Below are 26,891 nucleotides of genomic sequence, written 5' to 3' on the forward strand. Positions count from 1 at the left end.
TAAGGATCTGGGGATGGTGGTCTTTAGCTCCTGGCTGGTAAGCACTCCCCTCCTTCCTTCCTGCAGTGTAGTTCTTTGAAAAGAGAAAAGACTTGGTTTTAAATTAGTAATTTCTAGTTTTATTTTCTACACTGGCAATAGGGGAGGTATGTGTGGGGATCATTCTGTTAAAAAAAATGACAGTATTTTCATGTCTTTTCAAAGTATTTAGGTTTTTACAAAGACAGTTTTACTAAGGCAGAAAACTCATTATAACTTACAGTATATAACTTACATACATCTTATTATAAAGCTATAATAATTAAAATGGAATGATCTGACATAAAGATAGACAAGTAGAGCAGTAGAACAAGATAGAGAGCCTAGAAACCCACCTACACATAAATAGGAACTGTATGGGAAAGAGATGGCATCTCAGATTAGTGGGAAAAGGGTGGACCAGTCAGTGAATAGTATGTGGAACAAAATAAAATTGGGTCCTCACCTTACATCAGACATGAAAATAAATTTCATTTAAAGATCTAAATGTGGAATTATAAATTAAAACTATCTAAAGGAAATCCTGCAAAATAGCCTTGATGTTAGGAAGAATTTTTAAAACATGGCACAAAAAGACACAAACCATAAAGGAAAAGATTGGAAATGCTAACAGCTTTAAGGTAAAAGTCTTAAAGTAAAAGTCTTAGCTGACACAAGGGATATCATAAACAAAGTTAAAAGATAAGCAACCATCTGTGAGATGAGTTTAATGCGCATAACCAAAAATATTCATACAGATAATATATAGAAAGAACTGCCACAAATCAGTAGGAAAAAGGTCAAATAATCCAGTAGGGAAATGAAAAAAGGAATTGAAGAAGCACTTCTAATAAGAGGAAACCCATTTAGTTAGTAAACATGAAAAACGCTCAACCTCACTGGTAATCAAAGGGACACAAGACAACAACGAGGTACAGAAAGGCAAAAATTATTAACTATCTGAAGTGTTGTTGAAAGTGTGGAAAAATGGGAACATGGTTGTGGGAATATAAATTAGTACAACCATTTTGGAGAACAGTTTGTAATATTTAATAAAATTAAAGGATATGCATAGCATCCAACCTAGGAATTCAATATCTAGGTATTTGCCCTAGAGAAATATCCATAGATAGACAAAGAGAAGGAGGGAGGGATGGATGTACAGGAGTGTACATTGCAACTTTGTGATAACAAGTTAAAAAAAATGTTTGACAATGTCAGTGTCTATCAAGAGAGAAATTATATATATAATTTTTTTTTTTTTTTGACTATTACTTATTTTTGAGAGAGACACAGACAGAATGCGAGTGGGTTGGGACAGAGAGAGAGGGAGGCACAGAATCTGAAGCAGGCTGCAGGTTCTGAGCTGTCAGCACAGAGCCCAATGAGGGGCTCAAACTCACGAGCTGTGAGATAATGACCCAAGCTGAAGTTGGATGCTCAACCAATGAGCCACCTAAATTATATTTTTCAATGGAATATGTGCATCAGTCAGATCTACATTTACTAATGTAGATAAATCTTGAAGATACAGTTGCAGAATAATAGAGTACCATACCTTTTTTAAAAAACCCAAATACCAAAATATATTGTTCTTATGCACAGCCCCTCACATACAATTAATTATGAAACATGAAAGGAGATACCACAAATGATAATGGTTGCCTTTGAGGAGGAAGGGGGATGGGAAATGAACTATATCTGTAACATTTTCTTTTAAAAACATGTAAAAAGTATGACAAAATAATAACGTATTAAATCTGAATGACAGGAACATGAATTGTGTTACATAAGAGGCAACACAAGTGCAGTGCTTAATTATGGATATCCAGACACACAACTGCCTGGATTCATATTCCAGCTCTGCCACTCCTTTTCTGGGTGAGTTTGGCAAGTTAGTTAACTTCTCTGTGGTTTCATTTTTTCATCTGTAAAATGAAGAAAATAACGTATTTATTCTATAGGGTTGATACAAGGATTCCATTAATCTATACAAAGCCCTCTGATTCAAGGTCAGCGTACTTTAGCATTATTCTGTATACTTTTCTGTATATTTCAAACGTGGTTACTTTTTTAAAAAAATGTTTATTTATTTATTTTGAGAGAGAGAGCATGAGTAGGGAAGGGACAGAAAGTGAGGGAGAGAGAGAATCCCAAGCAGGCTCCATGCCGTTAGCGCGGAGCCCAACACGGAGCTCCGTCTCCTGAACTAGGAGATCACAACCTGAGTCAAAATCAAGAGTTGGACACTTAACCAGTTGAGCCAACAGGTACCTCTAAAACATGATTACTTTTTGTTGGTTTATTTTTATTATTATTTTTTTGTAATGTTTATTTTTGAGAGAGACAGAGCATCAGTCGGGGAGGGGCAGCAAAGCAGGCTCCAGGCTCTGAGCTGTCAGCACAGAGCCTGATGTGGGGCTTGAACCACAAGATCACGACCTGAGCTGAAGTTGGCCACTAAACCAACTGAGCCACCCAGGTGCCCCAAACCCCCAAACATGATTATTTTTTAATACAGAGAAAGACGGATACCATATGTTTTCACTCCTATGTGGATCCTGAGAAACTTAACAGAAACCCATGGGGGAGGGGAAGAAGAAAAAAAAAAGTTAGAGATGGAGGGAGGCAAACCATAAGAGACTCTTAAAAACTGAGAATAAACAGGGTTGATGGGGGGTGGGAGGGAGGGGTGGGTGGGTGATGGGTATTGAAGAGGGCACCTGTTGGGATGAGCACTGGGTGTTGTATGGAAACCAACTTGACAATAAATTTCATATTAAAAACGTTTTTTTAAATAAATATAGATTATGAAAATAAGTAAAATTGTGGAATATTTATGAGATGAGGGCATTACGACATTGTTATTACTGAATATAGAAGGGTTTTTTTGTGTGTGTAAGAAAGCAAATTTTACTTAACATTATCTTCTGGTGTACTTGTTTATAGACAAAGAATTTGGGGATTATTCTTACAAATTTCAACACTGTGGCTTCCCTCCTATGATTATAATGGGACGCTGTCATGGGGAATTTTTTTAACTTCCTCTGCTATATAATATGTAAAAAACAACCAAAAAATACCCCCAAATGTTCTCTATTATCTATTAGCACTTTTATTTCCAAAATAATACTGCCTGAGTTCCATGAAGAAAGAGGTTGTTTCCATTATTTTACTGATGAGAAATGAGGCACAAAGAAACTAGGTGATTTGCTTAGTTACAGTGGGAGAAACTTGGTCTCGTGCTTGTTAACTTCTTAGTTAACATTGAGTCACTGCTATGTATTGATAGATGATGTCACTGCTTGTCTTGGTATAGGTATAGCCTAAACTTCCAAATGCTCCTTCTTCTCCTTTTTTCATTTTCAGGTCATGCCTATCACTTACCCAAAGTTTAGACTGCCAGAGTACATCTTAAAGATATAATTTATTTTCTCTGAGAATCATTTCTGAAAGGACCCAGGGTTTAAATAGAAGGATTCAGGGAGACAGGAGACATGTGTTTTAGTCTCTTTTTCTGCTAAGCATCTGGCCAAGTCACTTGCACTTGAATTTATCAAACATGTTTTTAAGATCAACTATATGACAGAAGTGATGAAAATACAAAGATGAATGTCAGATTCCCAAGCCCCACAATAGCATTGTTTAGAGAAGGAGGCCAATAAAGCAACAACTCCAATTCCAAGTGTATAGAAAGAGGTATATGAAATGTAGTGGAACACACATGAGGAGCAGTTTACTCAGCCTTACGGTACACAGGAAAGAGTATTTCAGGTAAACAGAACAAATGAGCAGACATTCAGGCATAAACATTTTGCAGATTACTTAGGGAAGCTTGGATTTGAGTGTGGCCGAGAAGTAATTTCCAAGGGGTCAGGAGAGTTGCTGCTGGAGGTTGGAGCCTCCCATGAAGGGCTGTACCTGTGATGTCACGAATGTCCTACATGCAGAGCAGAGGGGCATAATTCATTGTCTTAGAAGATCATACTGATAGCAGTGGTAAAGTAGAGACTGGGACACAAGAGCTGTTTTATAGGGTGTTATGGTGATTCCAATGGGAGATGGCAGTAAAGTGCTCATGAGACAACAATACAGACATTGGAGAGGAGGAGAGAGACAGAGGTTGGTGCTTCAGGAGTTAAAAAGTACAGACCTTGATTACTCTGAGTATTTGGCCTCTTGAGATCTCTGTTGCTACCCTCATATTCTCTCTCTGAAGGCACAGCACTATTTTGGGTAACACCAAAAGGTTTTCAGAACCCAAATAACTATAGTGAAGGCATAATTCTCTGAGAGTAGGGTAAAACAGTGTTTGGAGTTCTGAAGCATGCTGTGACATTCATTTCATTCATTCATTTGACAAATATCCATTGGAAGGCTACAAATTGCCAAGTTCAATTTGGGTACCACTAGTACACCAACATTCAGGAGAAAAACACGGTTCCCTTTGTCATACTGCCTACAGTCTAATGGGAGAGAGACATATACTTGCCCTCTCAAAACATCCTCAATTAAGAGAAAAAAGTTGAAAATATTTTCTGAACCAAGATGCTATTCAAGTTTAAATGACTTTGTAAGATTAAATCAGTTGCCTTTAGATAATACATTTATGAAGGCTGTTTCTAGGATGGTATGTGGTTAAATGAACAATTAAGCCACTATGGTAAGTGAAAGGTGAGTTTTAGCTGGAAATTAAAAGTGCAGAGGCTACAGACAACCCATTCCACATCATTTATTTGAAATACTTTATACTTAGTGAAACATAACATGAGCCTAGTTATATTAAAATTGTAATATTGCTTATTTTTGCAATCAACTAGTGACCTATCTTTAAGAATTAAAAGTATAATTATTTACTAGTTTTTCAAAAGACAAAATAAAAAATCAACGTAATTGCTTTCTATTGTGCAAATGCATAATGTTCTGAGAAATACTTTTATCAGCTTTTCTCTAGTGCTTACACATACTTTTAAAATGTCATTTGTCTTAATATTTCACAAGAAAATCTTCCCAATTGGCTTTTTATTTCTCTAAACTAAAGGCACTTTTTATTATACCAATGAAATAAGAGCTCTATTATTTATTTAATGTTCATCCAGATATAACTGAGACTTCCAAATATGCAAAATGTACCCAAATACAGCAGACTAGCAAATAACTATAAACCTCAGCATGTAATTTCCTTTCAGTGAATTTATATTTGACTAAGGCTGCTAGGAAGTTCAGAATCAAAGAGGCATAGATCTTGTTTTTCTAGTCTTTGTATCCATTCCTTGTAGTCTAAAGAGATGAAATAATGTATGACTTCTCAGCAGAGAGGTCAGTGTCAGAACACTGAAGTCTTTGCTTCAGTGTCCCGAGATTGAAACATCTTCCTTATTTGTTTTCCTCAGGGAAGCAGCAGCCTTCGACCTCTCCTTACAGATTTTGCTGCCTGACCATCTTGGGTCTCAACAGGTATGGGCAGAGTGCAGGTGATCCCCTGCATCGTAGGCCCAGCAATAACTTCTCTTTGAGTCTAGATCTCATTTATGTAACTGATGGCTTGTGTTCCCAAGAGTGTATTAGAACCACAAGAAGTACATATATATAATGTAATAAAAGCAATAAATTATGCTTACATGGCTACAAGGTGATTTTCAGCTTTATTTTAGTTGAGAAGAGTGATCAAATTTATCATCAAGTAAATCTGATTTAATGATTGATATGCCTTAGTTAGCTTATTTGTCTTCAGTTATGATACACATAGCTGAATCTTCAGTATGCCCTAATAGCTGCAGGATTGCTTTTTTAGGCAAAACAATTTTCTTACCTTTTTCAATTTTCTGCATTCTTATCAAGGTAATACATGTACGTGGCAATCAGTAAGATAATATTGTTTAACATTAACAGTCTCTCACCTCAAAGCTCATCACCTCATAAATCCCATTCTTCAAGAGAAACTTCATTTGAGCCAATTCTATTTTCAGTTCTTTCCAAATTCTAAACAAATTGTTTATACTTCTGTCTCTTGATTATCAGCTTGAGAAAATCTCTACAGACTCCTTATTACAAATGATGAGAATTTAACTCATTTCCATTAACCTCTCAGTCTTTTATTTTTAGGCAATTAAAATACGCAAATACCCAATAGAAGAATAAAAATAATGAAAAAGGAAATAAATAGGCTTACTCAACCTAAGACTGAAGATACTAGTGTCTCTGTCCTTCCTTCAACTGTTCTCATCTCCCTTCTAACCATCTTCTTAACCTGACAAAGTTGTCAATATTTTTTCATCGTCTTTGGTGGCCATAACTGAGTCTTTTCCTGCTTTATCCTTAAGTTGACTCTTCAGCATTAAAAACCAATAGTACCATTTATGGTATTTTGACAGTGTAAAAACTATTCATAGTTATTAGTGTTCTAAACTTGAATCTCTTTTCATCCTGATGAATTTCACCACCTCTGGGACACTGAAAAGAGGATGTTCCTAAGGGTTCTTGTATGGATAAATGACCTAACCAATGAAAAGGGCTTACTTAAGTATGTCCCCATATTATTATTAGTACTGTATTTGTTGCATCTGAAATGTCATTGGTTGTAAAAATGTACCATTATTTTATATTCCACAATGAAAGAAAAAGCATGCTACGAATTAAACTATAGTTCCCAGGAATTGTGAGACAAATTTCAGAGATATTAAAATGTAGAAGTGCATCTTACAATCAATGAAATACATTATTCTAGTTTTGGGGGGTTTGTGCGTTTTCCTAAAAGTTTTGGTATCATTTCTTGACAGAAGAACGGTGTGCTGTTATCGTATCTGTATGGTCCTCCCAAGATTTCCATTTTCCATTCCGTCATCCTGCTGCGGTTTGGACTAACCGATTTAACAAGCCTGAGATAACCCTCCCACCCTGAGGATTCTATAGGTTTTATCCTCTGTTTCCTAGCTTTCACATGTCCCTTTTTTCCCCTCATTTTACTAGAGTCCATCAAATAATTTCCCAAGAATGGATAGGTGGGAAGTAAACTTTTGAGTTTTTAAATTGCCGAAAATTCCTTTCCTCTAATAAGAATTTAAAAATTTTTTCTTTAGTAATTGTTCCTTTCACAGGGATTATAATTATAGTAATCTCTCAAATCTCTTAGAATTTTGATTAAAAGTTTTTAAAAAATTATCTTCTATCCTTAAATTTTCTGTTCCTTTTTTTTTTTTTTCCATCCTTCTCTTTATTGCTGCCAGTTTTCTTCTGATGCCTAGTCAAATAGTTCACATTTAAGAACACAGGACAGGAATCTGGTGTTGGTTTCTTCTGTGGTTGTGTAAATAGATTTGCTTACTTTGGGCCTTTCCCGGAGTGAAAAGTATGTGAGATGTATTGATTGGCAGGACTCGGTTATAGAGAGTGGATAGAGAGCTGGTGCTTGGTCCACAGGCCTCCAAAGATGAGTCTCAGGCACCAGCACCCATGCTACAGGCCATGCCTTCCCACATGATTGGGTTCAGTTTCCTTAGCAAAGTTTTGTCTGTTTTTTGTTTTGTTTTGTTTTTGTTTTGGAAAAGGACGAGGGTGGAGCAGTGAGAGGTTAGGGAGCCCAGTTTTCAACTCTACTTCTCACTGTCACATTCCCTTGTCAGTTGTCCCTAAGCCTAGAGCCTCAGAGGGTTTCAACAGAGTGATTGGCCTCCACCTTGGATGCAACCCTTGTGTGTTCTAGGCCCTCATGACTCCATGTGTGGTCACCTGGGAACTATTAAAAATAGTTTGTCTCGTTGCTTTAAAAATTCTTTGACTTTTATCATTTTGATTATAATAGATCTTGGGATAGTCTTTGGGTTGATCTTACTTGGAGTCCTTTGAGCTTTCTGTATCTGGATGACCATATAGCTCCCAAGATGGAAATTTTCAACTAATATTTCTTTAAATATCTTTTTTTTAATGGTTACTTATTTTTGAGGTGGGGGAGGGGAGCAGAGAGAGGGAGAGACACCGAATCTGAAGCAGGCTCCAGGCCTTGAACTGTCAGCACAGAGCCCGACACGGGTCTTAAACCCACAGACTGTGAGATCATAACCTGAGCCAAAGTCGGATGTTCAACTGACTGAGCCACCCAACTGCCCCATCAACTAATATTTCTTTAAGTAAGCTTTCTGCCCCGTTCTCTCTCTCTTCCTTCTGGAACTCCCACAATGCAAATGTTCATTCACTTGATGGTATCCCATAATTCACATAGGATTTATTTTTTTTTTCATTGTTTTCTTTTTATTCTTCTAATTGACTAATATCAAATAATCTGTCAAGGTCACTGGTTCTTCTGCATGATCAAGTGTGTTGGATGCTCTGTATTGAACTTTTCACTTTTGTTATTGCATTCTTCATCTCCTGGATTTCTGATTGGTTCTTTTTCATGGTTTCTATTTCTTTATTAAACTTTTCCTTTTATTCATGCTTTGTTTCCCTGGTTTTGTTTAGTTGTTTGTGTTCTCTTACATTTTGTTGAGTTTTGTTTTTAAAAATTTTTTAATGTTTATTTTTGAGAGAGAGAGAAAGACAGAGCATGAGTGAGGGAGAAGCAGAGAGAGAGGGAGACACTGAAACCTAAGCAGGCTCCAGGCTCTGAGCTGTGAGCACTGTGAGCCCGAACTCACAGACCGTGAGATCGTGACCCGAGCTGAAGTTGGATTCTTAATTGACTGAGCCCCCCAGGCACCCCTTGTTGAGTTTCTTTAAGATGATTATCTTGAATGTTTTGTCCTGCAGATTATAGATTTCCGTTTATGTTTTTGTTTTTGTTTTTGTTTTTATGTCTGATCTTAGTTGTTACTCTTAGAAAAATCTCATTTTTGATTGGACTCAGACATAGAGGTAGAAGTTCTTGGAGAAGACACCCTCCGTCTCTTGGCAATCTGTTCCTGGTGTTTTCTTTGGCCTCCTTCAATCTCTTGGCCAAAAGTTTAACATATTCTGAAGCCTCTTCCTTATTTTTCTTAGTACACTGTTTCTTCAAAGCAGTATGCTGACCTTTGTGTTGGAGGACACATGGAGTAACAAGACACTGAGTCTTGGGTGCTTTGATTCTAGGTTTCTTACCTTCTTTGTTTAGGGTCTTTCTCACAACATGCTAGTGGACATCATCTTCTTTAGAGAGATCAAAAAGTTTGTGGATTCTGCTAGCTCTTTTGGGCCCCAGGTAACGAGGCACAGTTGTGTCACTGAGTCCAGGAATATCCTTCCTCCCCCTTTTTTACAGTGATCAAGTGGAGAACACTGAGATTGGCATCCACAATGTAACCTCAAACAGATTCACACTTTTTTCCTCCAGTTCTCCTTGGTCTGTAACAGGAATACCCTTGACTCAGTAGCAGGCGGACATGGCCATGGATCAGGACACTGCTTCATGGGGAAACCTTGTTTGTCATTGCCACCACTGATTCAGACCACATAACCCTTCCATTCCTCACCCAGAGCATCAACGCCAACTTCTGTAGCCATATGCTTCTCATAAAAGGTATGAAGTTTGCATTCATCGTCCACTTCAATGAGTTCCTGGCAGCCAGTAGCTGGGCAAGAGGTGTTCAGCTTCATCCTGAAGCAGCCTACTGCTTCCGAGGCACCACAAAAAAAAGAGCTAGATCTCCATTTTTTTTGAGATCAGTTATGGGAGCTTGATTAGTTTCCTTTGGTTCCTTTATTAATTTCTTTGTCATGTTTGCCTGGTTCTTCCTGATCCTGTAGCCTTGCATTGTTGTCTGTACATTTGAAGTAACACCTCTTCCAGTTTTTACAGACTGGTTTTAGCAGGTAAAGGTCTTTTCCTGTTCACTGGGCTGATAGGATTACCTCTGGAATCACAGTCATGCTGGGCTGGACAGTTAGGAGGCTGTTCCTGGGTTACAGTTGGGTTGCAGTTGATATTCTTGTTACCAGTGGCTCAGGTGGGTGTGGATCTTACCTGGTCCCTGGGTGGACAGGACTGTCTCCAGTACCTTGCTTGGTAGGGTAGTGCTGGGACAAAGGTCCATTTTAGGATCCACGGTTAAGTCTTCAGACAGTGACCCTATTAACTGGGTGTACAGACAGTTGTGGCTCCCACCAGGCCCCTGAAAATGATCCTAAGTGGTCACTGGAAGAGTCCTTGGATTGGTAGGACTGGCCCTGGACCATGGCCTAGAAGAGGCTGTAACTGATTGGCAGCACTGTTTCTGGTTCCACAGCCAAGACTGAGGTCTGCAGACCTGGCTCTGGAGGCACACATGGGTGTGTCTCTTGCCAGGTCCCTAGGTAGGCTGCATCATTCCCTGTGTGGCTAAAGGAGCTAGACCTGATTATATGTTCCTTTCAGGATCTGTGGGGGTGCCGACAGGGGTATTTCCCACAGATTCCCTTGGCCAGCGGTACTAGTCATGGACTGGCTGAGAAGCTGGAGCTGAGTATTGGGCCCTTTCTGAATCTCTGGGTTCGCAGATGGGTTTATGTCCTGCTGGGGTCCTGGACTCTCAGGACTGCTGGCAGACTGTGGCTGTGAGAGGGTTAGAGCCATATACTGGGCCCTTTCAGGATCTTCAGGGCTGCCAACATTAGTATCTCCTACTAGGTACTAGGTCCTTGGACCTGTAGGACTGCTGGCAAACTCCAAGTATAGGACCCTTTTGGAATTTCTGGCCACACAGATGGAAGTGTCTCCTGCCATGTCCCTGTGTCAGCAGGACTGTTTTCAGGCTACAGCTAGAAGCAGCATGGCCCTGGTTACAGGGCCCTTTCAGAATCTACAGCCTGAAAGAATTTGGAGGGCTTACCTCCAGGGGCTCCAGACCACAACCAAGAAGAGAATGGACATGCTTTACAGGCCACTTAGGGTCCACATCCTGAATTGAGGTCTGTATGCCTATTGCCCAGTGCATGTGGGCATGACTCCTCCTGGGTCCCTTGGCATATGGTGCTAGTGACAGAACTGAAGCCACATGGGGCTATAGTTCTCAGGGGTATGGAGCTGTTCAAGGATCTGAAGTCTGGACCATGATTGGTGAGTCAGCCACCTGGTTGTGAGCTTGCCTTCTCAAAACAGTTAGGGTAGGGTTTCACAATCTCCCACCCAGTTCCAAAACTCCCAGAAAGCCACTTTTGTCCTTGAGTGGATATCAAATTATTGTCGACAGGGGTGATATGAGTAACGGATGTCTTCAGACATCTTACTGAAACCACTCCCACCCCTAGAAACTTAAAAAAAAAAAAAAAAAAATCAGTGTTACTTAATTTTCTACCTGTTAACTTCATTTAGCAGAAAAAAAGAATCCTTATAATCCAAGAATGTGCTGTTGCTGTGAATTTGACTTTAGTGTTTGGTACATATTCCTTAAAAATAATGCCTGAAATTATATTTTACATAATATATTTAGTCTCTGGAGTATGTTAAGATTTATGTTACAGATCACTAATGTTTTATACCTTTATACTGTTACAATAACTGCTGCTAAATTATTATTCTGTGTAATGAAAAGCAGCTGTCTCATCAGTAAGAAAAAAAACTTTGCCTGTTTTGCCCATACTTATAAATGGGTAATAGAAAGCTAATCCATGTAGAAAGAATAATTTAGTTTTTATTTTATAATGAAGTTTTCAAAACTATGTTTTGTTTTTACCCCCTGACCCAATTAGAGAAATTAGCATTTTCCTATCCATTAAATTATTACTTCTTGGGTGGAATTTAATCAATATTAATAGACTAACTCAGAAAAAAAAAGATAATTTATTAGGGTTTTCTGCATTTCTATTTTTATGTGTTATCTGTTTTCCTATGCATTATGTGCCATACATCTTTTGTTTCAAGTTGGTTAATAATATCTTTGTGTTTTTTACTTTATTATTCATTTTCAGTAAAAGATGCCTTCACATTTTGAGCCTACTAATTAAGATATGCAGTCCTGTAAATTGAATGTAAATGTAAAGAAAGACCTGGTTTCTAATCAAAATTTTTTATAACTGTTTCTATTGTGTATAGTATTTCATTTCTTAAATTCATCTGATGTTACCTAATGTAGCATGCTTGTTTGTTTTGGGGTCACTGAAGCCATAGAATTTTCACAAACTCATGAAAAGTGCTTTTCAGACACTCAGTTCTGACTGAGGTACTGATAAGCTATTAACAAATGGTGATTATTTTTCTTCATAGGCAGGGTCATATGTTGTTAGCTCTTTGATTACTACATGCAGAATAGCAATAAAAATAGCCAATACTTATAGGGTGCTTATTATCTCACTAATTGCTTGTGGTAGCTCTGTTCTCACAGCTCTGTGAAGTCAGGACTATAATTAACTCTATTTTACAGATGAAGAAACTAAGGCAAGGAAAGTTGAACTTGCTGGAGGTCACACAGTAAGAGGCTAGGAGAGCCGGGATTCTGACCTAGTTAGTCTGGTTCACGCTGTTAACCACCAGAGTCACTGGCCATGGTGATGCTTCTCTTGCATGTTTCGGCAGCCCTCCCTCTTAGCACTTAGATGTCCTTTTAGGACGTACACCAACTTTCCTTCAGTTTTATTCCTCCAAAAACTTCATTGCCAAAACTTCTACTTTTACTCTTCCTTTTCTAGTCCCAATCTCCCATCTGCTTTTATTGTCTAATTGTCTCCGTAAGAAGGGGATAATAATCAAAGTTTAACAGTTGAGGAGACATATACAGACATGCCTAAAACAATGCCTACCGTGTTGAGGTGCTGAATGTATTTTTTGTTGAGTGTTAAAAAGTAAATAATGCAAATACTAAAATTTCTAGAAAGAAAAAAGGTAACTTTCTGCTTTCTTTTGGGAAAACTCATGCTGCTGTGTGGAGTTTGAATAGAGGCAAGAAAAGACACAGGGAATTTGTGTATCATCAATGGGTAATAAATCCAATATCAAATTCTTTTTCAAGTCTTAAAACCTCTAATTTCAAATGATCAAAGGGAATATGTCAGAAATAGTAACTTAACCAGGCATTACTGTATTAATAGTAGTTTCCCTCTTGAACATAAGACACAACAGTATTTCCAGAGAAAAATAAAAATACGTCACAAAAGGACACTGAAGTGTATAGTTAAAGTGGAATGGACTAAACTCTTGGTAATTGAAGAGTAATAGTTGTAATTAAAATTTTAAGTCAGAAGGATATACACCAAAATATATACGGTGGCCACCTTTGGATGATGGATTTATGGGCAGTTTTTCTGTCTTCTCTATACATTTATTTATATTAAACATGTACTACTGGGGCATCTGGGTGGCTGAGTCAGTTAAGCATGCAGCTTCGGCTCAGGTCATGATCTCATGGTTCATGGGTTCGAGCCTTGTGTCAGGCTCCGTGCTGACAGCTCAGAGCCTGGAGCCTGCTTCAGATTCTGTGTCTCCCTCTCTCTCTGCCCCCCCCCCCCCGCTCGCACTCTGTCTCTCTCTCTCTGTCTCAAAAATAAGCATTAAAATTTTTTTTAAAGTACTACTTTCATAATAAAACTAATAAAATTATTTTTATTAGGGAAAATATACATAAAATAACCTTTTCCTCATGTGAATACTCTTTAAGTCATCTGTTTTTTAAACTTCGATATTTCTGGATTTAAGCAAAGTATATTTAAGGATATTTGAACTCACCAGGGTTAAATGCAGTCATGGCTGAATTTCTGAACTGTGCAAGGAGTAATTTTTACTTTTGAAAATGATTTAATATCCAATAAAATTTTACTTAAAAATCATGAAAGAACATACATAGGCTGATGAAATAATGCCTGTTAAACAGTATTATGTGTTGTGTACTAATGGAGTCATCACAGACTAACCTGAAAAAGAAAGCCACATGTGTAAAGCTGTGACTTCATGATCGAAACTAGAAAATGGGGGGCACCAGGGTGGCTCAGTTGGTTAGGGCTCCGACTTCAGCTCAGGTCATAATCTCACAGTTTGTGGGTTCAAGCCCCACATTGGAGTCTGCTGACAGGGCGGAGCCTGATTTGGATTCTCTGTCTCTGTCTCTACCCCTCCCCCACTTGCTCTTTCTCTCAAAAGTAAACAAACATTAAAAAAAAAAAAAAAACTAGAAAATGTACATGTCACATGAGTAATGAATCCCTGTCTCTCCTACAACTGCCTTAAGTCCAGGAAAGTAAGAACTCAAAAATAAGGTCCTTTTGGGAAATTGTATATGATGTTTTGTATATGAAAGTCTGAAGGCAGCAGCTCACTATATATTTTATGTATTACACCAGCTGCAGGTATTTCAGACCCATCAGAAGGTCCTCTTGATTCAGTGTCTCTGGCAGTGTAATAAAAAAAAGTGGAGGAGAAATCTCTGCAGTCTCTAATAAGCAGTATATCAGTGAGTACTGTCAGATTCTGTAGAAAATTCCACAACATGATTTATTACGTTAATTACAGTCATATGGGTTTCATGCTGCTAAGCCTGAAAATGCAGCCACATTCTACAGTTGATTTAAGAATATATTTTGGCCAAGACAAAAGGGGTCCTTATCGTGATTAATACAGTACAATATTTATTCTCTTGTTTTACTCTTTTTTTTGCCTTTGAAATGCTTAATTTCTTTTCTGTGACTTGAAATTAAGTTCGAGATTTGAAAAGTTTCATCTAGTTTTTATTCACTTGTGTCATCTGGTCTCCTTTTTGTCATTTTGTGTTGTCTTAGTTGTCACTGAACGTTGCATGTCCTCTATATGTGAAGCCTGTTTGAATTAACTCCCTTTTGAGCAAATGTGGCTAGCCTACAGCTGTCCCTAGCTGGCAGTGCTGACCCTAAGACTTCTTAGGTCACACCTGCAATACTAGCGCTCTTTTTGAGGTGAAGGAGCAATTGAGGAGAAATCTTAATTTTCTTAATGCAAGGAAGCAGAATTTTTAGAGAATTCTATGGTTTTACCCTTGTTTAGTGCTGTACTGAATTCATAGTCACAGAATGTCTCTTCTTCAGTGAGACAGGAAGCTTGTCACATCACAGGATTCTAAGTGATGTGGAATGGAAGGTGTCCTAAGAGCTGTTTTAGATACAGGTATTAATTCTGATTGCTTACATATGTCTGTGACAGAATATGTTCACTTATACACAAATGCCTAACACTGGTGAGGTAACTTGGGAGAATTAAATATTAGCTACAAATTAAAGCATCAATAGAGGAGAAACTAGTGAAATAAGATTTACTAGGTTGGAATACATTTCTTCTTCTTTTCTTTTCTTTTTTTTTTTTTTTTTTGCTTATTCATTTTTGAGAGACAGAGACAAAGTGCAAGCAGGGCTGGGGCAGAGAGAGAGGGAGACACAGAATCTGAAATAGGCTCCAGGTTCTGAGCTGTCATCACAGAGCCCAACGTGGGGCTTGAACTCAAGAGCTATGAAATCATGACCTGAGCCAAAGTCGGATGTTTAGCCAATTGAGCCACCCAGGCCCGGGTGGAACACATTGCTAAGCAGTGATGTTTTTAAAGAGTTGAACTAGATGATTTATGTACCCAATGCTGAGCTAAGTGGTTTGTTTTTCTCTTAGTCAAGTAATTTTAATACAACTCTTAAGAGATAGGTACAGTTATTACACCCATTTTACAGTTGTCGAAACTGAAACTCAAGTTAAAAGACTTACTAACACGAGTTCACGTAGCTGGTTAGCAGTAGAGCTGGGACTCAAACCCAGCCATTCTTACTGGCAGTGCTGCAGCCATAAATGAGTTGCTACACTGCCCATATCAAGTGCCTTGAAAGGGACCAAATAAGATTAGATTTGAAACATTATTTTTGGCAATTAGGGAAACAGTGTTGAATTTAATAATTTCACAAAAGTTACAAAAGACGAAGTTTGAATCCAGTGGATTTCAGAGGGAAATAATTCTTTAACTCCTTCATTATTTTGTCAAGTAATAATACTAGTTATCTATAATGATTTTTGGTAGTATTTTTCACAGAAGCAGAAATCACTTAAGTATTTATTACTTATTTAAGAAGCCACTGTTTTGTCAGGGAAATAAAAATTTTCAGATCAGAAAATCTGCTGTCCCAGCAGGGAGGCAAGTGCTGCAATTGAAGCCAGGCTTAGGCTGAGGTTCACTTGAAGGAAGATATTCTAGGCCTTTTAGGGGAAGATGGAGAGGAGGCGCAGTTTCTCAAAGTGTGGCCTGTTGGACCACACCTATATTAAATCATCTGAGAACTTGTTAAAAATGTAGCCTCCTGCATGCTATGAGCCATTCGTTTAATTCCTTGTTGGGAGGATTTGCAAGGTCAGTGCCTGGTCTCCTTTATGTGTACAATATCTTACTCCATCATCCAATGCACATATTTCCTTAGCCTGATTTAATTCGTAAAGAGAGAGACAACAGTGAATATACATGAAAAAAAGGTGGGGTTTTTTTCCCCTTCTTTCTTTCTTTTTTTGCCTGTAGTTGTTTAATAAGTGCTGGTATTTTTGTAATGTATTTTATTTCTAAAATTTTTTAAGGAGAAAATTTTCCAGAAGCTCTAGATTCACATAACATACAACTGAGAGAAATGAACAGATGACCAATGTTTATTTAAGTGATTTCTGCTTCAGTGAAAAATACTATCAGAATCATACCAAACTGACTCATACTGTTATTCTAAATTATCAAGCTTTTGAATATGTATGTAATAAATGTGTTTTACTCTCACTATTGGAAAAGATTAACTGAGCTTTAAAATAGTTTGTTGGTCAGATAGCTATAATAATATACAAGTCTGGCTTCAACTAGTGATGTTAACAATCCTACAAAATAGCCTGTGTTTGAAGGTTCTAGGAGAAAGCATAAAAATTAAAGGAGAAAGAAGACAGTAACTTTTAATACATTTTATGGTAGCTATAAGGTTATCTCAATTTATTTTCCATCTTTTTTTTTTTTTGAAGATTTTATTTTTAAGTAATCTCTACAACCAGTGTGGGGCTCAAACTCACAACCCTGAGATCAAGAGTCATGTGTTCCACTGGCTGAGCCAGCCAGGTGCCCATTTTTTCCACTTTTAAAGTAAATATAGCTCACTATTCCTTTTTTTATTTTTATGTTTTTAATGTTTATTTATTTTTAGAGAGAGAGAGAGAGAGAGCATGAGCAGAGGAAGGCAGAGAGAGAGGGAGACAAAGAATCCGAAGTAGGCTCCAGGCTCTGAGCTGTCAGCACAGAGCCCAATGCGAGGCTCAAACTCACGAACCATGAGATCATGACCTGAGCCAAAGTTGGCTGTTTAACCGACTGAGCCATCCAGGTACCCCACACTATTCTTTTTTTAAATAAATTACAGGAGTTAAGAGCTATTGCTGTTTTCAAAAATGAAATATGAATGTTGGCAAATATGATTTTTGTAATCCTTTGACAAATAAAGTTGGCCTATTTCCTAATTACCAACTAGGGCACTTTTACATTTTAATACCAAGATTATTTTCCTTGAGCATATGAAAGAATTCTAAGAAAATTTAATTTCTTTCAAATTGTGGTTTATATACACAATGGAGTACTACATGGCAATGAGAAAGAACGAAATATGGCCCTTTGTAGCAACGTGGATGGAAGTGGAGAGTGTGATGCTAAGTGAAATAAGCCATACAGAGAAAGACAGATACCATATGTTTTCACTCTTAGGTGGATCCTGAGAAACTTAACAGGAACCCATGGGGGAGGGGAAGAAAAAAAAAAGAGGTTAGAGTGGAAGAGAGCCAAAGCACAAGAGACTCTTAAAAACTGAGAACAAACTGAGGGTTGATGGGGGGTGGGAGGGAGGGGAGGGTGGGTGATGGGTATTGAGGAGGGCACCTTTTGGGATGAGCACTGGGTATTGTATGGAAACCAATTTGACAATAAATTTCATATATTGAAAAAAAAAAGAAAATTTAATTTCTTTCAAAGGAATACATATGTAGAAGTAAGTACCTAAAGCAAACATCATCATGTCAGTATAATCTCTTTTAAAGTGAGGGTCAGGACTGGGGGAGGGAGTTATCTTGATTTTTATGGACATGTTAATTCTCATATGGACTTCTGTTAAAGTATTATTTTTTTTCTTATCCTGATGGTAATATAAAGATATTGTCTTGTAGCAATTTGTGTGATAGGTCTTGTTTGTTTGTTTGTTTGTTTTTTAGTGAGCTCTATGCCCAAAGTGGGCTTGACCCTGAGACCCTGAGATCAAGAGTGAGATGCTTTACTGACTGAGCCAGCCAGTCCCTCCTTATGTGATAGGTCCTTTTATCCAAAGGGACTAGCCCTGGGAAAAGTTTCCAGTGTCCTTGTAATGAGCCATTTCGTATAGTTATTGCAGATGATCATACCACTTGCCTTGACCACAACAGACTCTCTGAAGAGGCTTAATGAAGGATAAGGTGACTATGAGATTCTGATTGTGAGCCCCCAAATTTAATTTTGTACCATTGACTTTTGTTCTTAAATGCAGTCAGTAGTGTTGGTCTAAAGTAGATTGTATAATTACACATACTGTTATCTCAGTAACTTTCCTTTTAGCTTTGGTGTTAATTCAGTCAAAAAATGTTTATTGAATGCTACTACTTCTCAAGTGCTTTTCCAGATCCTGTGAGTAAAGTAGCAAAGTCCCAGCTCTTACAGAGCTGGCAGCCCACTGGAGACAGACAGATGCTAAACAAAGTGTCAAGTAAATATGTGGTATGTCAGATGGTGACAGGTGTACAGAAGAAAATAAGAGCACAAGGGGAATAAAGAATGTCAGAAGTAGAGAAATGGGTTGTTGATTTATTTTTAAAAGGCAGTTTCTTCAAATGTTTGGCATTTGGAGGTTCTTTGCACTTAGCATATTGTTTCCTCTTCTGGTGTATATATTTATAATTACTATATAAAGCACTTCATGTGGCTCTCCCACTGTTTAAGCTTTATATTCCCCACTCTAACCCTTCTCCCACCTTCAGACCAGGATCAGTGTTTTACTATCCTTATGATCAGAAGCCAGACTCCCTCTCATATCATTCCCTTTGCACATGCAGTTTCTTCCTGCAGTGCTCTACCCTCCTGTTCTTCTTAACCAAATGGTACCCTTTCCCCCATGGAACAGAGCTACAACATATCTTAAGCTCTATTTGACTTCTTTTGTTTCTGAATTCCTATAGGACCGGGAGGCCATGCCATAAACACAGTGCCTAATCGCACTGTGCCCTGTATGGTCATTTTAATTAATTTTATGTGTGTTAGTCATCTCTTCTAGCTATGATATAATCTACATAACCATCAGGGACTTGCCTTTGACTCTACCACCACAGGACTTCTTGAAATGCTAGGGAGGGGGGTGGGGGGGTACTCACAAATGTGGATTTATATTAATCCCAACTGTAGTCTCATAAATATAAATCTACTCGCCAGATTTCTTTTTACTTTTTTATTTTTCAAACTTAAAAATACATTCTTATTTAATAAGCTTGTAGACTTATCATTCACTGGTTTATAAAAAGAATTTGAACATCATTTCTCTATCAAATGAAAAGATAAAATATTCAAATGAAAATAATAAGTTAAATATCAAGAAATGTTTCTTATTGCTTCAGATGTATCACTTTAATAAAATCACAAAAAGAATGTGATAGCTAAGCTTCTTTTTTGTTAAATTGAATGCTACAGCAATAGAAGGAAATGGATCTGAATTTAAATAGAACATAAATCTCAAATTAAATGAGAACACAAGATACTGCACTAATTATGTGTTTTTCCATGCCATCTCCTAACAAGGGAGGAAATAATTGGATTAATGGGGCATGAAGACTATGTAAATAAGTACAGAAAGGCTGTGTATATAAAAACTTTACTCAGGTTCTTTGTAGGAGTTCCTGTGCCACTGCTGAGGCTCTCTCTCGGGCCCCGTTCCAGGTCACAGATCTCTTGGAAGACAGTAACCTAAAACTTTTCCATCTCTTAGCTACATTTATAGAAGGCCCATTTCACTGTACTAGGTTTTATAGTACGGCTTCTCCTTTTGAAAAGCTCATAAGTGATAAGTGTTAGATGGCTGTTGTGTTAGATGGCAAGAAGTAAGGGACCACATTCATTTCAAAGAACGAAGGTCACCCATACCTTCTACCTGAAGAGTTTATTCACTCTCCCTACTTAAAACCAAAGCCTACTTAAAAACAAAAACTACTTGCATACTAGTGACAGCAAAGATCCCTAATACAGTAGCCCAGCAGGGTACAGTATGGGTAGAAGGGAACTTATATAAATTAAAGGTATGGAGGAAAGGCAGACATTTTAAAAATGCATTTCTGAAAGCCACCCATGTCCAGAAGTTCTCCCTTTCCTACCATCCTCCAGTCAAAGCTTGAAACATTCAGTCATTAGAAATATATGTGTAAGGGGCTCCTGGGTGTCTCAGCCGTTAAGCATCTGACTTCTGCTCAGGTCATGATCTCATGGTTCATGAGCTCGAGACCCACATCGGATGAGCTCAAGCCCCACTTCTGAGTGAGCACAAGCCCCGCTTCTCTCTCTCTCCCTGCCCCTAGCTCACTTGTGCCCTGTCTCTCTCTCAAAAAGATAAAAGAAAAGAAAAATATATGTGTAGGATACGTAGGTTTAAAATTCTTTTGAGCACCTGGCTGGCTCAGTCAATGGAGCATGTGACTCTTAATCTCGGGGTTGTGAGTTCGAGCCCCATGATGCATGTGGAGATTACTTAAAAATAAGATCTTTAAAATAAATTTAAAAATTTTGATAGTTCTTATATTTATTCATTCAGTCTTCATACTTTGGGTAGCTCTGGAGTGCTGGGACATATGCTGGGTATTCAGGATTCAGAGAAGATAAATACATGAAAAATAATGTAATTAATGGGGCATAAAGACTATATAAATAAGTATAGAGGGGGCGCCTGGGTGGCTCAGTCGGTTAAGCGTCCGACTTCAGCTCAGGTCACAATCTCGCGGTCCGTGAGTTCGAGCCCCGCGTCGTGCTCTGGGCTGATGGCTCAGAGCCTGGAGCCTGCTTCTGATTCTGTGTCTCCCTCTCTCTCTGCCCCTCCCCCGTTTATGCTCTGTCTCACTCTCTCAAAAATAAATAAAAATGTTAAAAAAAAAAAAAAGACTATATAAATAAGTATAGAAAAACCATTGCTTAAAAATTTTACTAAGACTGGGGTGCCTTGCTGACTCAGTCAGTGGAGCGTGCAACACTTGACCTTGGGTTTGTAGGTTCGAACCCCACGTTGGGTGTAGAGATTACTTAAAATCTTTAAAGAAAAAAAATTTTTTTCTGTGCTAAGCATTCCTTTCTCCTCAAGGAAGTCACAACCTAACAGAGAGGTGTGAGTAAGATGGAATAAAATAATAGGGCAGGATAATGGAAGCATAATCCATTTGTCACCTGGTGTCTCTTGGTCCTTTAAGATCTCAGTAAGATTAGCTCAAATCTCTGTCCCACAGTTTTTACAAACTCTTGATACCTTTCTTTCTTTTTGGGGGGTAGAGTGAGGGGGAAAGGTGAGGTGATGGTTGACTTGGATATTCCTCTTGTTTTTTCTGGCTCTGACCTTCCACAGAGGTAGTTTAGCCATCATTTCACTGTCTGGGAGTGTTTTGCATGAGGTCATTCAAATGTGAACTCAGCCCTAGTTATACAAGGTAGAGTTCTTTGCATGAGAAAAGATAGGTCTGCAAACCTGTAGGTAGTTTTGTATCATAAGAGGGCAGTGCAAACCTGACCATGTAGTTTTCTGACCAACTAGTTTTCTTAAGACAGAATACAAAGTCATTAATAAGACCTACAAGGCCTGGTGTGATCTGACCCCCATGGGCTTTCAGACCTCTTCTAGTATCACTCCCCCTTTTTATTGCTCCAGGCACACTGAGAGTCTTTCAGTTTCTCAAACTTAATTTCCATTGCGGGAACTTCTCAAGTGCTGTTCCCTCTGCTCTTCCTCCTTCTATAGTTTATGTAACTGGCTTCTCATTTTTAGGTCTCAACTAAAAAGTCTTCTTAGAGAGTCCTTCCTGGAACATCCATCCTTAAGTTGGTCATTTATTCTTTCTCACAATACTCTGTTATTTTTCTTCATAGTATTTGTGTTGGTTTGTCTAAGGTTACCTTATTTGTGTTATTATCTGTTTTTACTCACTCTGTGGTAAATTCCACAAAAGTAGGGACTGTTACCATTATACTCATCCCTGTAGAATGAGCCTACTTAATTCCTAACATGTTTCAGTCACTCATTAAGTGTGCTTGAATGAGTGAGGTGGTTCAGCAGGGATTGATGGATTAGCTGTAGAAGAAAGGGAGAGCAGTGTCAAGGCTGGTGCTCAGATTTCAAGCTTGGGCAAATGGTAAGTGAATGGTGGAGGCACTGATTAGATAGAAGAGCACGTTTGTTGGAACAGAGCCAAAGCTACGTTTTAGGTCTGGGCACATATAATGATTCGTGGCTTTTAGGTACGTTAGGTTTGTGGGAGCCGTAGGGAACATGATTCTGATGCCTACTCATTCACCGTCTGCAAAACTGTATCTCCAATTGTTAAATACCTGATCTGTTTAGAAAACAATAATTTGTACTTCTATGTTTTTGGCTGCTACCTTGTCTTCATTCCGTTTTCTAGGCCTTTGGGGTTTTTAAATTTTTAAATAATGATTTTTAAAGTTTGCTATTTAATCACAACTTCCTATATATAATAAGACCATTTTGCTCATCTCAATGCATGCTTTTTTTTCTTCCATCAGTAACAATGACTCATTCAGCTTGCCTGCTGAATGATATGAACACTTACGAAAATTGGAAGTGATCTTTACAGAATCTTCGTTTGTGTTGAAAACAATTTTGTTTATCATTCATATTAGATAAAAAATAGAACTATTTAGAATCCAAGTTCTATTTTTTACCACATACATTCAAACAAAACTTAATAAAATTTGGCTACTGAGTTTTTGAGGAATGACAAAATCTTCAGGAATGTAACTCTTCTTCATGGAGTAGATTTCATGTGGTGAGAATGCATTCAGTGAACATTTATGGGATCCCTGTTAAGTGCTAGGCACCAGGTTAGGGACTAAAAGTTGCAGCAATCTCATTCATATGTAAAGAACTGGATCTGAATTCCAGCGTCTTTTTAAAATAACTTCAAAATAAGAAACAGAAACAAACATTCTCTTAAATTAAACTACAAGTCTTCTGCTAGAACCACAGTGTACAAAGAAAGACTGCCAGATGCAGTGATCAGTTGGGGATTTGAACATGACACCATGAGACATGTGACTGTAGATCTCAGAGGTGTGAGAACTGTTTTCCACCTAGGATGATACATGCTGAGCAGTTAAATTAACAGTCACTTTTGAAGAACTGGTATGGGGGTGTTTGGGTTGGTCTTGAGAGCTTCCCTGGGCCCTGTTTGACACCAGAGAATAGCAGAGGAGGCAGGACTGAGTCAAGAAACACAAATACACTTGCCATCTTTGTGGGAGGTGGTCTGCCATTGTGATAAGGCAGTGGAGATATACTTGAATTTATGGCTTGAAAGGGCATACTGTGTACCAGAAAAAAGATGGGTGTACAATGATCAGCACTGAGATATAGCCTAGTAACCTTACTGCCCTTCACAGATAAAGAAATAATCATTTAGATATCCAGACCCCTGCCCAAAAAAGCAATCAAGAGACCTATAAGGGAGAAAGACTATGCTGACCATTGACTTTTCTTTTTATTTTTAAAAAAAAAAATTTTTTTTTAAACGTTTTTATTTATTTTTGAGACAGAGAGAGACAGAGCATGAACGGGGGAGGGTCACAGAGAGAGGGAGGCACAGAATCTGAAACAGGCTCCAGGCTCTGAGCTGTCAGCACAGAGCCCAACGTGGGGCTCGAACTCACGGACTGCGAGATCATGACCTGAGCCGAAGTCGGACGCTTAACCGACCAAGCCACCCAGGCGCCCCTGACCATTGACTTTTCTATGCTAGCATTGAATTCTACACAATACTTGAGCAATGCTACTATTGTCCAGGGTGTGTGGGAGGGCGGGGAGTATGAGTGGAGAGTCTTGTACCTAGTCAAACTGTTGTTCATGTTGTTCAGTTATAAAGACAATAAAAGCTTAAAGACATACTAAAAAATTCAAGACCTCAGGAAAATATCGTTTTCATAAATACTTTCTGATTAAGCTGTTAGAGGACAAACTTTAACTAACTGAAGGAGACTGGCAAAACACTGGTGGTAAGCATTGATTCTGTATATTTAATTGCAAAATTGAGAACAAAATGTAGAAATTATTAAGAACAATTGTATCAATTATTTTATAAATACTTATAGTAAGTATCATAAGCCACAACAATGTAGAAGTGTATAATTTTTCAAAAGTTGGGAGGGCACAGGAGAGAGAATGTGGGAAATAGTATAAACGAAGATTCAAAAGATATTACTTAAAGCTACCAATTCAGGTAGTAGGGTATTCAGATTGAAGGTATAAAGGTAACACTAGAAGAACTAAACTAAACGGTAGAATAAAAGCTAACAATTATAAGGACCAAGAAAAATAATAAAATTGAAAATGATTAGTTGGAGGAAGAAATGTAAGTATATGGCATATTAATTTTGATATTGCTTGTAGTGGGGTATCAATATATGTTGTATAAAAATAGAGGATTTGTGATATGCAGAGTTATCAAAATAATGATAACCACTAGAAAAATTAACAAGAGAACATAAACTGGAAGAGGTTTTCTTTACTCCTAAAAGGAGATGACTGGAATAGACGGTCACTTTTCCACCTCTGGCTGTTGTTATCCTGCTTGTGGATGAAGCCAACACAAGGAAGACAGTTCAGCCAAGAAAAAGAGGAGCTGAGCAAGAGCCCTGATACAATAGTCAAAACAGATCCTGGCATATATTATGATCACAAGAACTAAGATTAAATGAAACAAATAGAAATGAGAAAATTAAGAGAGTAGATCCTAAAAGTTCTCACCATGAGGAGAAATTTCTTTTCTTTTTATTGTATCCATATGAGATGATGGATTTTAACTAAACCTATTGTGATAATCATTTCACAATATATGTAATTCAAAACATTATGCTGTAATGTATAAACTTACACAGTGATATATGTCAATTATTTCTCAATAAAACTGGGAAAAAGTCTATACATTAATGTGTAGTATGCAAAATAAATACAACTAATATTAAAACAAAGAAATGAGATAAACTCAGTGTTGACTCTAAAAGTGGATCACAAACCAAACCCAACGATATCTTATGCAGGTGTTATTGTCATCAAAGAATATATGCATTTCTAAAAATCATTTTGCAAATGGCACACTAAAAAATGACAGAGCTTGGGGCTCCTGGGTGGCTCAGTGGGTTGAGCATCCGACTTCGGCTCTGGTCATGATCTCACAGTTTGTGGGTTCAACCTCCACTTCGGGCTCTGTGTTGACAGCTCAGCTTCGGATTCTGTGTCTCCCGCTCTCTCTGCTCTTCCCCCACTCATGCTCTGCCTATCTCTCCTTCAAAAATAAATAAACATAAAAAAAATTTTTTTTAAATGACCACTTTTGGGAGAGACTATTCAAAGCCTATGCAACTTTGTAATCAAGTCACTAACCAACCAAACTAATTCTAATAAAAATACTTAAGTAGTTTAAAAGACATGATAGACTTCTAATAAATAGTGACGTCCTACAACAAATACAGGAATTTGCTGCAAAAAAAAAAAAAAAAAGTTTTAAAGGTCCAGTTATGTGAATAATGAGCCACTGTCACCGCTATTATTAACAGTAGGATGACTATCTAGAAAAATACCAAGTTGGCGCCTACTTTTTACACCAAAATAAATTCAGGCAATTAAATATTTAAAACGTGAAAATGAAATTTTAATGAAATAAAATGAAAATGGAAAATGAAATAAAAATGTTTTAGAAGAAAACATAAGAGAACTGTTTTATGGCTTCATAGTGGGGAAAACATCTCTAAGTATACCACAAAATATAAAAAACATTTAACAGAGGTAAGTTCAATACCATAAGTGTGTAATAGTCACAAATACAAAGGCGAACTAAAAAAAAGTATATATTTATCCACATATACATCATTATATGTAACACAAAGAGCTAAATATAATAATGATAACGTTAAGTAAATAATATAATAAATATTAAGACTAAATATAAAAAAAGACTAAATATAAATGAAAAGTCCTAAATGTATCTGTAGCTCCTATAAGTCAGTATAAAAAAAGAAAATGGGCAGAGGCCAAAAAAAATCCACAGAAAGAAAATGAAAAAATATAAGGGGCTAATAAGTATTTGAAAGAAATATTCAATCTTATTTATCATAAAAGAAATGCAAAATAAAACCTTAATAGATTTTACCAATTAAATAAGCAAAGATTAAGAAGTTTGATAATACATTATATCTAGGAAGGTGTGATTAAACCATCATTCTTATACCTTATGGAAGTATAAATTGATACAACATATATACATATAGGGCAATAGCAATATAGCATTTCCACTTTGGAAATTAATTCTGTGTATATACTCACTCATATATGGGGAATGTCATGTATACAAGGATACCCATTGTAGCATTGTTTGTAATAGCAAAAGGATAGAAATAATTCAAATGTCCATCAATAGAGAATTAGGAGATTAGATAAATGTATTATGGTGTTTCCATAGAAGAACTTTACAGCTATTAGATTGGGGCAAATATGTATGCAGTGGTATGGAGCTATCTTTAATACACCATAATGGTAAAAAGCAGAGTGTAGAATAGGATGTAGAGTATATTCCACCCCCCTACTTGAAAGACAAAAAAATAAGTGTTTGTGCATAGAAAAAATCTCAAAAATTATTCCCAATAGATTGGTAATACTGGTTGCCATGCAGAGGGAAACAAGGAGATGGGATGGAAGGGTGA

At 37.4% G+C, this 26,891-nt stretch overlaps 1 protein-coding gene and 1 pseudogene across 3 annotated transcripts in view; one reads left to right on the plus strand and one right to left on the minus strand.

Annotated features, from left to right (window-relative positions):
- Positions 1–26,891, plus strand: part of KIAA1958 (KIAA1958 ortholog) — a 153,850-nt gene that overhangs the window by 79,802 nt on the left and 47,157 nt on the right. The window lies entirely within an intron of this gene.
- On the minus strand, positions 8,820–9,588 carry LOC107180771 (annotated as a pseudogene).

The sequence above is a fragment of the Panthera tigris genome, chromosome D4 (assembly GCF_018350195.1).
Source record: "Panthera tigris isolate Pti1 chromosome D4, P.tigris_Pti1_mat1.1, whole genome shotgun sequence".
NCBI lineage: Eukaryota > Metazoa > Chordata > Mammalia > Carnivora > Felidae > Panthera > Panthera tigris.